Consider the following 15,936-nt stretch of genomic DNA (forward strand, 5'->3'; position numbering starts at 1 on the left):
CATCAACTTCCATCTGTTGTTTAGAAATCATAATTACAACATACATTCACTGATAAAAAGCACAGACATAACAGTAAACAAAAGGGAGATTTACAGTCTATTTTCCTACTGGAAAGGTTCTAGCTCAATTCCCCTGTAACTGGAACACTGAGTAGACAAAAGCTCAGTGTAGTAAAATCTCTACTTATGCAATTCAGCATCACCATGGAAACGTCTCCCCCTCAGTGAAATAATGAGATGGTAATGAAAACAGCTGCCACATAACGAACCTAGGCACAAGCAGAGGCCGAGTTCCTCATGCCAAAAAGTGAGTGACAGGAGGGTCGACTAGATGGGGGTGGGATGAGCAAGGAGTAAGAAGAAAGCCATCAGTGGGTATTGTGGGAAAGGGCAGGAATAACTGCCTAAAATTCTAATATTGAAGCTCTCAGATTTTGAGTTTTGCAAATTTTGGTACCGAGTTTGTTGCATTCCCATTGCAGAGACAATGGGGTATACAACTTGAGTTTTGATTATCTGAGTTCAACCTAACGTTTTACACATTTAACACTTTGAACTCAAATATGTAGCTTGACCGTTCAGGGTTCTATATTTTACTGGGTCCTAAGGAACATGTGTAAAATGGGAACAACATCAGGATACCAGGAAGACAGTTGCATTTTGGGGGCATGAAAGGATATGATGTCATCACTTAGACCACTCCCAAGTGAATAGAAATTACACTCGCCTCCTCTGAGGTAATCTGGGCCCACCGATATCAAGATTATGAACAGAAGTAGGTTGGAACTAATTATATACATATGTATATGGATCACTTTCTGTACACCTGAAACTAACACAACATTGTAAATCAATGAATACTTCAATAAAAAATTAAAAATAATTTTAAAAATAATTTAAAATAATTTTTTAAAAAAGAGTAGCCTGTTGAGAAGTACGCAGAGCCGCCTAGTGGTTAATATGCATTGTTCTGGAATCAGAGAGGAAATGATTTGAACTCTGGCTCTTTCATATACTAACTGTGACCAGGAGCAAATGTCTCTAATTCTAGATTTCTTCACCTGTAAGATGAGGTCAGTAATAGTACCTGTCACTATGTGGTTGTGAAAATTAAATGAGATAATGCTTGTAGAACACCAATCACAATGAGTGTTCAATAAATATTAGCTATTATTTGTTTTATTACAAGTAAATGGGCTGACAGATTATCAGAGCTTTGGGGAGAATGTATATCAACACACTACGTTTTTAAAAGGATTTTCATACAGTATTAGAAGACCAGCTGAGATTGGGTGGCCTACATTTGGAATGGCCCCATTCTATACACTTAGGCAATATTTTGTAACCATGCTTTGCAGGCTGGATATAACAGGAAAGAAAAAAAAAGAGAGAGAAATCATACAATTGACACAGAGTTGAAAATTTGCAGGAAGGGTTGGCCAAAGAAGCTTTAAAGGTGCTGGTGAGAGATCTGCATGCCCTGTGAGGTACATTGTCTAAAGAGAAACAAGTGTCATGGGCAGATAAAGGTGAAGATGTTAAAAGAATGCAGATGTCCTTGAAGTTGAAGGTAGGTACAGAGGAAGCGAGAATGAGCCATCTAAATACTGAGGAAACAAAGTGGTTGGTGAGCATGGAGAGCAGTGACTCATGAGAGTTCCCTGTCCATGGGCAGTGTGCCTTTGAAGGCAGGTAGGGCTGGTTGAGAGTCCAAAATACAGTCAGCAAAACCCATATCACAAGGTCTATATTCCAGCTGCACCTGACCAGCCCAGCTTATGTGTACTGCCTGTCTCCTACTCCGCTGGAATTTGACTGCCTTTCTCAGATGGTTCAGGGTACTTCTTGACCACCCAGTATCGAACTCTATTCTCTCTCCCATTATTGGGTCCCCATGAGTAAGGGGTGTCCTCTCTTGGGATCCTGCCCAAGCCATGGCTCTGCCTCCAGGTGCTGGTCAAACCCTTCCTTTCAGATCCCCCGCTAGCCTGGGATTGTTCTTGATTAATAGCATTTCCACCCATGAGCCTTTCTGCTTTCCCCTGCCTCAGCCTGGCTGCTGAAGTGCTCCTAGCTGCCCCAAGAGATCACCGTCAGTGGCTGGTGTAATGTCTCCTCCCTCTGACTGGCCTTGGTTGAGGTAGAAGAAAGAATGCTAAAACTTTCACCCTTACCTACATCAATCAGAAAAACTGCTGGTGACAGATGGACGATGAGAGACACTCACCATTAGATAATGTATCACTTTGGCAGTTAGCTGTGTTTAGTAGATTTAAAATGTGCAGTCATTACTCACATGTACAGAAATGATGGTGAACATCTCGTATTTTTGCCATTTCAATGTGTTAAACTCAATGTCTTTAAAATTCAATGTCCTTGAGGCAGGTAGTAAAAAAAAAAAAAGTTTCCCTTCTTCTCTTCCTCCTCCTATTCAGTCACCCCTTCTCTCCCCTAAGTGAACAAAGTTCGCTGGGGACTTACGTATCAGCCTTGTGTATCTATGTGTTGAGGGTGAGGAGAGGGAATTGCTGGTCCAAAGCTGTGGTCTGGTTAGCTGTCTCTTGTCCCAGCTGGCCTTCAGGCATCATGACCTGACACTTGCTGTGGTCTGGCTGCCCTTACTGGGCCTTTGGGTATTGCGAGCTGGCGTCTGCTGCTGATATCTGAGATATGGTGCCTGGTCACAAGATCTCATGCATTGGGAGTTTTTCTCATCCTAATTTCAGGCCTTTTCCGGTCCTCCAGGTTTTTCAGCTCTACTATATACCTGTGTTCTATAGCTCTTCTGTTTCCCTCTCCCATGCTGGAATGTGTGTTCCCCTCTGTGAGACCTCCAGTCTCTGCTGCCCGGACCCCTCCTCCAGCCACAGATGGACATCAAAGTCCTAGAGCACTGAGGTTCCTGCAGAGCTTCTCGAAAGGGCCTGTGTTCTCCCTCACTCTTTTCCTTGAATTCCTTCTAAACCTATTTGGGTTTTCTAGGTAAGGCAGGATCTAAATTTTTGTCATGCGCCTCTCATCTTCTCCTTGACAGCTAGCTGAAATTTTATCATTTTTCATAGTGGTGAGAAAAATGGCCTAACATTAAATAGTAAATTCTTTCCATTTTAGGATTTGCAGTATGAATCAGATTTTCAAACCATAAATTGCCACTCATAAATAGGTTATAAAATAAATGTATTTTTCTTAAAAATTAAATAGAATCAAACTGAATAGAAAATACTACTCTATCACATAATAAGAGTAACTATTGTTTTGTAAGACTCCTGTTTTACTTCTGTGTGTGTTCGTCTGTGTTGTATATTGGATACATATTTATTTCTGTGAGTTACTATCAAAAAAAATTTGAAAGACTCTGGTATCAACTAGTCTCAGTTCTGCAAACTCTGACTTTTGGGAACCTAAAATATTTGTTTCCTAATTGTTTGGCTCTAGCAAATCAAATTGCTTTACTCTACTATTTGCCTTTGCTATAAATTTTCAGAAATAAGTATTAGTGCTTTATTCCAGATTCGATCACATCTTCCTCCGAGGCAATGAATAGCACTGGGTGATCGGGTAAGATGCTTTTGACAAGAAGAAAAGTAAGAAAAAAGAAACCTGGGACTAAAATCTTCATGTATTTTCCTATTAAATGGTCTCAGAATATGTACCAACAATTAATTCCCCAAATAGGTGAAAATAAAAGGATTTACACAGTTCTGTATAAAAGAGACCATGATCCTTTTATGCAATAACTATATCTAGCATTTGCTGAACATCTAACATGTGCCAGAGATGGGAACACAGACATAGATGAGAAATTTCTGCTCACATCCTTCCTGGGTAGACAGACATAAATAATTAATAATTAATATTTCAGTAAATGCTAGTAATGTAATTCAGTGCAAAGAGCTAAAGATCCATAGAGAGAGAATGTCAAATTTTAGAATGGCTACTCCATTTAAACTCTGAAGAGAAATAAATGCTTCCCAGGCAAAGAATGGAAGGAAGGGTACTCCAGGCAGGAGGAATAGCAAACATGGGAAAAGTCCCGAATGCACAGTGCATGTTCAGAGTGACTGGACAGAAGGTACAAGGCACGAATGTAATGAGATGAGGCTGAATACACAGCTGGAGGAAGACTGAAAAATGGGAGGTTCATAACCCAGTCCTGGCAATCGTATACATGATTAATTTTATTGTTATGTGCCATGCTTAGAAATTTGTACTTTTGTAGGCAGATGGAAGCCAGGAAGTTTTAAACAAATGTGTGATGCTTCAATGTATTTTATAAAGATAAGTTCTGTGGAGAAATACTGCAATGTGAAAAAGAAAATTGGTAGAATCAAAAAGAACAAGGTGGGGCTCCCCTGGTGGCGCAGTGGTTAAGAATCTGCCTGCCAATGCGGGGGACACGGGTTCAAGCCCTGGTCCAGGAAGATCCCACATGCCACAGAGCAACTAAGCCCGTGCGCCACAACTACTGAGCCTGTGCCCTAGAGCCTTCGAGCCACAGCTACTGAAGCCCGCGAGCCTAGAGCCCATGCTCCGCAACAACAAAAGCCACCGCAATGAGAAGCCCGTGCACAGCAACGAAGACCTAATGCAGCCATAAATAAACAAACAAACAAATAAATAAATAAATAAATAAATAAATAAATAAAAGAACAAGGTGACCAAACTGCAGGTAGGGATTAAGGGAGCCAAGAGCCTTCCCAATTCTCCCAGCTTAGGTAAATGTGTAGATGGTGATAGCGGTACCTGAGATGCAGCCAATAAGAGAAGGAGCTAACTTGAGAAACATGGAATCATAAGTGCAGTTGGGCATAAAAATAGAACTAGGGGAGGAAACTATAATCAACAGTATAAGGGAATTTAGTGAGCTTCCAGGGAGGGAGGACTGACAAGAAAATGTGTGTCAATCATAAAGACATTCCTTCTCATGTGTTTGATGAGATATTTTGGCTGTATCAGAATGAGGCAGAGTGCACCTCTCACCTCCTGCGGTGGCCCACACTGTCTGTGGAGTGTGTTTTTCCCAAGGCCGTTCTTGCCTTTTGAGATGGACCTCATTCTGTCTATGGAATGTGTATCCCTCCTTATCCACTTCCTAAGTATCACTTTGTCTCTCACTGAATTCTTTCTGCAATGAGACTTAAAGAACCTGAGCTTCATTAAGTCCTGAGACTAGTTAGACCAATTCCCGCTCAGCGTCAACACTGTGTGGACATCTCCTGTACCATTCCTTTGCGACAACTTTTCTGGCACTAAAACCTGGTCCGGCAACTACCTTGGAAGGGATAGCATCTAAAATCGCCAGCTTTAATGACCACAGTAGATGGAATATATAAGGTTTGCATCCATGTAGGATCAAAGCTGATAGAGAAGATTCTTCTCAACATTTCTGCTGACTGGCTCAACAGAGTTATGGTCCTTCCCTCAGATGTCACCTACTGTCTAATCACCGTGGACCTACTCCATGCCTTGCTGTTGGGCAGCAGGGCACCTTGTGCCCCGAAGGTGCAGAGCCTCTTTGTGTTAGATGAAAACAGCTACCCTCTGCAACAGGATTTCTCCCTCCTGGATTTTTATCCTGATGATGTGAAGCACGCATCCATGCCCTTCTCTGAAACCAGAGGAAGGAACTGCACGCACTTCAAAGAAGAGCACTGAAATGATTTGTCTTTCGAAATGAATGTCAGGGCTTTTGTTTGGGGTTTTAAAATAAGTATACTTTGGGCTTCTCTGGTGGCACAGTGGTTGAGAGTCCACCTGCCGATGCAGGGGACACGGGTTTGTGCCCCGGTCCAGGAAGATCCCACATGCCGTGAAGCGGCTAGGCCTGTGAGCCATGGTCGCTGAGCCTGCGTGTTCGGAGCCTGTGCTCTGCAATGGGAGAGGCCACGACAGTGAGAGGCCCGCGTACCGCAAAAAAAAAAAAAAAGTATATTTTATAAAGAGAATTTTGCTAAATATATTAATTAAAACTCCCCCCCCCCAAAAAAAAGAACGAGGCAGAGTAGAAAGAATATATAACCTGGATTTATTACCAGGGGTGGCACCTGGGCTGAGGTGATGAACACGGCTGAAGGCTGAGGAAGTCTGTGGCACCTGGAATGGATAGAGACAGGCAGGAGGTGGTGGCAGAGGCAAATCCCCAGCAATGGGAAAATCTGTGGTGATCTGAGGGAAGTGTCCAATGGGCAACCAATCAACGATATAAAATTCAGGGAAGGGTAATACCTGGGAATCCCAGCAGGCAGACAACTATTACAGGGGATGTCTGTCAGCAGGTGACCTATTTACTGGCTGGGGTCTTGGGAGAGAATTCTAGTGTCTGAAGGGGAAACTAGCAAGGTAACAGATGACAGATCTATGGGAAATGGAATACTATGTGGGTTCAGTAGGGGCCAAAGTAGGGAAACAAAAACAAGGATCCAGCTATAAGACTCCAGGTAGAGTTTGGGAAGTGTGTCTTGGAATCAAGATGGAAGCCTAATCAGCTGATCAGGAAGATCATAGAGAAAGCTGTTGATAGAAAACTGAATTCAAAAGTGTCCGCCAGGGCTTCCCTGGTGGCACAGTGGTTGAGAATCCGCCTGCCGATGCAGGGGACACGGCTTGGTGCCCCCGTCCGGGAAGATCCCGCATACCGCGGAGTGGCTGGGCCCGTGAGCCATGGCCGCTGGGCCTGCGCGTCCGGAGCCTGTGCTCCGCGACGGGAGAGGCCGCGGCCGTGAGAGGGCCCCGCACCACAAAAAAAAAAAAAAAAATGTCCACCAATCAACTGTACTTCAGTTTTAAAAAACGAAATGAAAAAAGTGTCCACCAATGTTTGTCCACCTGGCCTGTACATTATAGTCTCTTGGGGGAAATTTAAACAAATATCTTTGCCTAGTACCCAATCTAAACAAAGCTAGCACCCAATCTAAACAAATTAGAATCAGAACCTCTGGAGCATTGGAGATTGGGCATAGCTGTTCAAAACAAAAACTATACAAATGTTCTAAGCCAAAGTTGAGAAACACTAGTCTAGCCCTTTCTCAGCCTTAGCTGCCCATCGTAGTCACCTGGGTATCTTTAAAAAATTTGTGAGTCCAGTTTCTACCCCAAATAGATTCTGACTTAATGAGTCTGGGGTTTGACCTGGACATTAGCGCTTTTGAAAGGTTCCTAGATGATTCTGATGTACAGCGATGGTGGAGATTCATGGTCTAGAACTACAGTGTTCAGTATGGTAACCCCTAGACACATGTGTATTAAAGCACATGAAATGTTACTAGTTTCAACTGAGATGTGCTGTAAGTGTAAAATACACACTGGATTTGAGAGACTTACTATGAAAATAATAATGTAAAATATTCATTAGTAATTTAATACTGATTATATGTTGAAATGCTAATATTTTAGATATATTGCCTTAAATTAAATTAAATTACATTTACTTTTTTTAACTTTTTAAAATATGGCTACTAGAACATTCAACATTACATATGTGATTCACTATATTTCTATTGGACAGAGGTTCTCACATGTTTGTAGCCCAAAGTCCCAATTGGTCCTAAGAACTGCAATGAGCTGAGCCTGGGGAAGATCCAGGGAGCAACTCCTGGGAAGGGAAAATGGCCTGTGGCCAAAAATCTCTGTCCCTTATACAACTCCTATTTTGTCATAAAATTAAAGAACATAAGGGAGCATTAAAAGTCATCCAGTTTAACGCCATCTTATTATAGGAACTGTATATTTTATTTTACTTTGTTTTCCGGAATGAAATTCTTCCAATTAGCCGTTCTTATTAGGTAACAAGTCTCCTCCTTTAATAAAGTGAATAACTTGAGACTAAAGAAACTATTACTCACTGACACAGAATTCAAACTAATTCAATCAGATTGCTTTCCTCATAGTACCTAAGGGAAGGCTGTGGGGAAGGAGTTTGGACTCCGGGAGGGGAGGTAAGATAACTGGGAACAGTGAGCACCCTGGGGAATAGGATGGCCTCAGAGAGGTCTTATAAAAGGCACTTGGGGCAGAAAGAAGACACTGAGAATTTGAGCAGAATAGGAGGAGCTAGTGGGGAAAAAAAGGACACTAAACGGGAATCAAGAAGCTTTTTTATTTCAAAATTTTGCCTGTTTCCAAGGAAACAAGGAAAAGAAAACTAGACTTTCTAGCAGTTGTCATAAGCCTGACTAATAACACAGTATTAAAGTTTAGTGATACTGAAAGTTAGGTAGGCTTTTAAAAATTAAGAACTGACCATGTAGAGCACTAACTGCTAAATGGAAAATTCCTCACAAAACTTAGCTATAAACAGCACCTGCACTTTCTCAATGGTAACATGTGGGATATTTGCGGACAAAACTAAGCATATAATATGCTCAGGGGGTGGTAGCTTTACAGCTTGGAGTTTTTGCCATTTTGATGGTTAACATCCTGGAGCTGGATACTTTGGACAAGAAGGGAAGTGTTCCTTTCCCTTTCATATACCAGAGTCTGCCCTATTGGGCAGTCTTATGGAGTCAAGAACAATAGCTTGGGCCTAGGAGTCTAAATCTGATTGGTAACTTCTTGACAGTCAATAATTATTTAAATAAATTATGTTCCAAGTACCTTGAGAAAGGTTTCTGTTCCTCCTGTTCACTTCCTCATATGAGATTGTGTATCATTTCAAACCAGTTTTCTATGTGCAACCTGTAGCAAATGCAAGATTCTTCTTTAAGGTGAGGCATTCTGCTTTGGGATACAAGAAGAGAACCTCAGGAGAGCGGTAAAAAGAATATCTAACCAAGCAAAGGGGGCCATATGAAGAAAGAATTTTGAATTGATGTTCTACTCTAAATGCATTATTGGCTCAAAACAAACAAACAAAAAACAAGCACAAAACCCTCATATAATCTTTGTGAGAAGACCCAAATTTGACTGAAAATTTTAACAATAAGAGAAAATTCTAAGATTACAAGAGCAATGTAGTTAGTCAATAGGTTTATGAACGCTTAGATCCCTGTATCTTGGTGGCTTTATTTTTCCCAGTTTATAAACCAAGATCCACCGCTCAGAACCTTGAATATCAGGCTGTTTGCTGACTGAGTGCCAGACATGTTTCTTCATCTAGTGCAATTCATTTTAAACTCTAAGGCTTTATTTATCTATCTTTCTCAACTCGATAGCAAACGGTTCTGATTCGACTCAGTATATAGGTGATTACCTCTTTACGAAAAGAAACACTGTATTGCCCCCAAATTATAGGTCTGTGAGTTTAACAGATTTTTCTCCTCAACCATGAACTGATTTCTCTCTTGATTAAAAAACAAGTCTGTGGTTCTCAGATTTTACTAGGAACTCGAGTTAAGGCACAGGAAGCAACTGCAAGAGGAGCTGAAGAGGTTTTATAAAGTAGCTTCACTAAACCTCACAAACTCCCTAGGAAAATGTGGCCATTATGGAATTGGTTGCGTACCAAATTCCTAGCAGCGTTTTTACAGTTCCTTCTTTATAAGAAGTAAATACTATTTAAACTTTTTATAATGCTTACAAGTCTAACTTCTTAGTATAACATTGGCCCAAATGGACAAGTATGTTATATTAAACCATAACATTTCTAAATAATTTTTATCAAAACAATATCACTTTTCCTTGTGATTATTAATGGGAATCCTGGTTTTTAACTGAGTACATGGTCACCCAGAGCAAAGACTACATTTCTCAGCTGCCCAGGTAGCTAGGTATGGGTACTAAATATGTTCTATTAAATGGGATAGAAGTGGAAGTGATGAGCGCAACTTTGTAGATGTAATTAAGTGAAGGATTCTGCAACAAGATCATCCCGGATTTAGGGTGGGCCCTGAGTCCAATGACAGTGTCCTTATAAGAGAAAGGCAGAGGGACATTTGAGACCCAGAGACACACAGGGGAGATGGCAATGTGAAGAGAGAGCAGAGCTTGGAGCTATGCAGCCCCAAGCCAAGGAACACCTGGAACCATCAGAAGCTTGAAAAGGCAAGGAAGGATTCCCCAGTAGGAACTTTGGAGGGAGAACAGCCCTGTTCACACCTTGATTTCAAATTTCCGGCCTCCAAAACTGTAAGAGAATATGTCGTTTATTTTAAATCACCACTTTTCTAGCAATTTATTTCAGCAGCCTTAGGAAACTAATACAAACGGTATGCATTCTTCTTTTCCTTCCCCTTTCCTGCTGACTGGTAATAAAAGCTGCAACCCCAAAAGCAACATGGTACCATGAAGGAGCCTTGGAAATGGAAGACGAGCACAGCAGAGTAAACTTGCAGCCATGGTTCATTGTTGCAACTGACCAAGTCTCGAATTCTTAAAATGGATAAGAAATATCTTCCTTAAACCACTGCCGTTTTGAGTTTTCCTGTTACTCACATTTAAACCTAATGCTGACCACAACCTCTTATATGATGCTTATTTTGTGTGGTCATCTTCCTGAGAGCCAACCTGATATGGGATTCATCTCTACATTCATTTTAGATGTTAATATTTGCACCTTACATAGTATGGCCACTCAAGTATTTGTTGAATGGATGGATGGATTTGATTTTAAATCTTCCTGTCAGTTTACAGAAGGTTAAGTTTCTGATCTTAATCAAAACGCAATAAATCCCAAATTTTAACAATAAAATATACTCTAAAAGGAAGTCAAGGGAAATTAAAAGGAAGTCAAGGGAAATTAGGAGATTGTAGCCATTTTTGAGGGAATGTAAGAGAGAGAGGTACAACTTATTTTTAAGTTCCCGTAGTTTTTTAGTTTCTACTCCCCTCTTCTTCCTGTTCTTGCCCAAATGAAAGGTCCTTTTCTCACAATAATGTGTCTGTGTGTTGTTAGGGAAATGTTTTAAATCTTCATGTAAAACACAATAGAAATTTCTAGAGGCCTAAATAATGACCCATAGAAAAAGAACTAGAAAGTGAAATCCAACAGTCTTCTACCAAAATCACAATCTAAGAATGAAGCTAGGGACATCAAATTATAAATTATAAAGTATGTGGGGAGAACTTTTATAGGGATATATCTTCACTTCTCCAAAGCCAACATCTTCCATTGATGAGGGTGGGAAGTGGGAGGGGTAAATTTAAGAAAACTTCATATCTGACTAGCTGTTAGTGACAGTGACACAACTTGCCACTGGCCTCAGAGAGAAAGAACAAGGAGAGTGATTCACGTTTCTTCTTCTTTTCAGTTATAATTGACAATCCCAATGTTTCCAATAATCAGGAAAGAGTCCTGATTTATAAATTTACTTGTGTCTATACAGGTAGTTGGAGTAGAGCAATGACAATAAGCTTGCCAATAATGACATTCAAATTTGGTGTTAACACAAGTCTAATGCATGTGATTTTCAGATTCCTATTGTCCAAATGTTCAGTGATCACTTTTCATTTCCCTTCCCTGCATTTAAATATCACTTTGGTTCTCAATGTGCCATAGTCAGGTGTGCATATTAAAATAAAATCGATTCCATATTTTTTTTTTTTTTTTTTTTGCGGTACACAGGCCTCTCACTGCCGTGGCCTCTCCCGTTGCAGAGCACAGGCTCCGGACGCGCAGGCTCAGCGGCCATGGCTCACGGGCCCAGCCGCTCCGCCGCATGTGGGATCTTCCCGGACCGGGGCACGAACCCGTTTCCCCTGCATCGGCAGGCGGACTCTCAACCACTGCGCCACCAGGGAAGGGAAGGGAAGGGAAGGGAAGCCCTCAATTCCATATATATAAACTCAGTATTCAATGTCACTTGTAGTAATGGAGTCAATAAAAGAACTGATGACTAGTATCCCTATGTCTTACTCTTGTGTATGCGTGCATTCATTCATTCAATATTAATATATATAAGGTAGTCTTCCTGATTCCAGGATTACAAGGTTAAACCAAATACGAATCTGTCTTTCAAAAAGTTTATACTTCTCATGGATGAATGAAGTGGAGATTAATAGTTGTCCCCTACATCATCCTCTCTTTCTCCTCTAGTAATATAACCTCTTTTGTTTTTTAATTAGGCGTGTGGCCATGTGGAATAAAGGCTACCTTTTCAGCTGACCTGGTTGCTAGATGTGGACATGTGATTCAATCCTGGTATGGGTATGTGGAAATGAGACTGACATTCCATTGTCAGGTATGGAAGGGTATTGGTGGGAAATAGACCTGGAAGGGTAGCTGGGAGCCAGACAGTGTATGGGCTTGAATACCACCCTAAAAAGTTTAGGCTTTGCTCAACAGGCAATGGGGAGTCATCAAAAGCTTTTGTATACGATCAGTACTCTTCTTTGGAAATATTATTGAGAAGTCATATAATTATGGACCATATTCAGCCCTTGATAGTGAGAATACCTGGCAATGCTAGGATAGCTCTTTCCAAACTTTTTCACATAAGGGTATACATAGAAGTAATATCTGTAGAGCACCCTGGGTTAAATGGATGAGGCTGCATATGCTGAGGGCAGCTGCCTCCATACAGAGCTGCTCCAGGCCCCACCTGGGAGCCCTGACACCTTTGAGGAGCAATATGACAGCATACCTATTATCTATTCCCTTTGTGCTATTGCAGTTAGGAAGCTCTGCCACAGGGATTTCTTTTTAGAAATATTTATGTGAATGATTTAGAAATGGAACTTGAGTGACATAAAGGATTACATTCTATTATTAGGGTCAGTATCTTTGATTTCTATATAAACCCTGAAGAGTGTCATTCAATAAGATGAGAGTGCAGATGATAATGATATTTCAATGCATGTATATCTCTCCATACACACATATTATAAATATATGTGCATATATATATCTATATATGCACATATATATAGACATATACATATATAAAGGAGAAATGCAGAAACCCAATTTTACCAAGTATAATTTTATATTCATTTTTATAAACAATTAGACACATTTTGGAAATTGTTCATTTTCTCACTTCAGTGACTAATATTCTCACCCCCTACGCCCATGCCATATGGCTTTTTCCTATGTTCCTTTTACTTGTGGGAGAGTATGGAAACAGCTCTTGGCCCAGGGGAGCTAAAGGCATGCAACTCCATAAATAAGAACTCTTTGTGAGTTTGTCACATTGACCAGTCTCTTTGAGATTCTAGTTGATACACTTTATTAATTTAAAAAAGGGTTAGTAAAAATAACTAATTTGCACGGAATGCCTGCTGCCAGTTACTGCGTACAAACATAATCTTACTCTATGCTCGCGAGTAGGTACTGTTACTATCCCCACTTTAAAGGAAATCTAATTTTAGGACAATTTAAATCCTTATCCGTTCTTCTCTTGCTGGGACTAAAAAATGAAAGGACTACGAACTGTAGCAAGTTATTTGGGTGGCAAATGCCTGGAGGTATTCTGCATAACCCATTGTTAGGGTCCTTATGAATGTATAAAGCAAAACAAAACACCTCACATGGAGTGGCTTAGGGAAAACATAGTTTTTAATCGGGCAGTCTGAGTATTTTGGTCTTTGATGACCCAAATAAACTCTAGCTTTAGCTATTTCCATCAATGAGATGCAAAGAGAAACACAGATATGAGTCATCTTCCTTTTTATGGTGTATTTTTCCTTTACCTAAATTAATATCGTTTAAAAAATCTCAGAAAATTCAGTGTCTTGGACATCCTTGATATTTCTAAAAATTAGCGTATTCATGAAAAAAGTATTCATCCTAAATTCTATTCTGCGTGATACAAACACAACGTTGACACAGAATGATTGCCATGATTTGAGGATAATATTCCTCAAAAAAAATTAGTTAAAATATTCGTCTTTATTCTTTTTTGTTTCCTCCCATCAACTTAATGAAACCAAGAATGGCAAGATACACGCAAAGCCTGCATCTCAAGCCATGATTTTATTCCTAAAATCAAATCTATTTTTAACAGCTACTGAGAGCCAGGGACTAATTTTTACACAAAATTATGCATACATGAAAAACTGTGAATGAATCTACTGCTTGTTAAAGAACATAAGTAAGTGTTGGAGTAAACTGCCACCTAGAGTTGAAATTTTAATTCAGTTCAAAATACAATATAAAAATGATTCTAACAATGTGAGATTTTATAATGCCTTAATATTTACGTGTACACAGAAGTCCTTTACTTCCAAAACCTAATGTCTCTATATATTTGGAAGTTGTTCCGAAAAAAAGTAGTATTTTTATGAGGAAAATATAAGACTACTAGAAGTAAAACATGTTGATTTTTATTGGCTATAGTTATAAAAAATGAGTCTTTGGGAAAATATACTTAATGTATTAACATATGTATATGCTCCAAAAAAGTCAAATTATTTAGGATGCCTTATGTCATAAATTCCTAGAACAAAAATATATTCAGCCCAACTCTTTCATTCATAACCTATTTGATGTCTCTGCTTTGCTTACAGCCACAATGGGGGGGGGGGGGGTCAAAGGCTTCTACTGTACATCAGGATCCCTGTCAAAATCTGAGTGAACTATTCAGATTTAAATATGACAGTTATCTGTTCTAAGGTCTGAAAAGCTGAATTTTCACTTCCTTAACTAGGCTGTTCTAAAATCATACCCTTGTCAGAAACCCTGAAATTATTACAGTAGCTATAATACAACCCAGCCAGCTTAATAAATGGTGAACAGTTCATTCTCATTCTAAATTTGCACCTACCCACAAGTGTGAAAAGGATTCCTAGGTCTTAACCACTCATATGCAGCATGGATCAAGCTGTAATTCTGTGTGTGTGTCATACTGTGAGTATGGATTTTCTGGGTCAGGCAGAGAATGTCTTTGACATGAGGGTTTAGAAGTAAGGCATGTAACTGTGCACCCGCACAATTCTATGAGTGTATGTTTATCACCAAACTACCTTTACTTTTCAAACCTGGCCACGTACCTGATTTATCTTTAAGTCTCTTAAAGATAAATTTTTATTTTATTTTCCCCACCCACTTTCCCAGCCCAGATATATTATCCTCATTCTTTTCCATAAAATTCTCTTTCAACAATCCTTTCCCCCTCATTTCCATTATTCTCTTTGTGACCTCCATGGCCCAATCCCCTGAGGGTGTGTTTGTGCTTCATCCTGTCTATTTTTCATAACTTTCTTCCATCTCCTCTGAGTTCTCCATAGGTGTCCTTGCATCTCTTACATCTTCCCCTAGGAAGTTCTTGCCTTTGCTCCTTCTACAATCAGCCAGAAAGGAGGTTTCCTCCTCACTCCCTAGCAATTTCTGTATTGTTAAATTTTATTTTATTTCTCAGTATTTGATATTTGCACCTTATTCTTTTGGTTCAACTTGCCTAGAAGTCCCTCCGCACTTTCTCTTTTCTTTCTTTTCCCCCTTCCACTAAGCCTTTTCTGTCTGTTGTAGAGGATATCAATCCTCAATCTTCACTGCCCTCTAGGTTTCTACCCCTGTGTCCAACCGTAACATTAGTGTCTTGCTAGTTATGTTGAAATATCTTACAACATGAATTGAACTCTTCCTGTGCGAAAGGCATTATTCTCTGTGCTTTGCAATATTTATTACTTCTTGTTTTAAAAAACCTCCATGAACTAGGTTTTATTACTGTCCCCAATTAGCAGTTAAGGAAACTTATGCATGAAAAATTTAAGTAATTGGCCCAAAGGAACACAGGTAGTAAGTAGTAAAGCTGGAATTTGAACATCACAAGGTTAGGCTCCAGAGTCCATAAACTAGTCACTAGGCTCCACTGCTTCCATGCCTCAGCACTTCTCTTTTCTTCCTAATTAGTTCTACTGCGCACTAGTGTTGAATCTCAAAAGATGTCAGACAACCTAGACTTAGGTTGCTTTGAGAAGAGGCTGGGAAACTCAGCTCACCTCAGACTATTGCAATAAAAATGCACCAAGGGTTCAGGCAGCACTACTGTAAATAGAGAAATGGTAGGAAGGATTTGGAATCAGACAGACTGGGATTTGATTCTAGGATCTACCACCAGTGTG

Source organism: Lipotes vexillifer, unplaced genomic scaffold (assembly GCF_000442215.2).
Source record: "Lipotes vexillifer unplaced genomic scaffold, Lipotes_vexillifer_v1.1 scaffold1061, whole genome shotgun sequence".
Classification (NCBI taxonomy): Eukaryota; Metazoa; Chordata; class Mammalia; order Artiodactyla; family Lipotidae; genus Lipotes; species Lipotes vexillifer.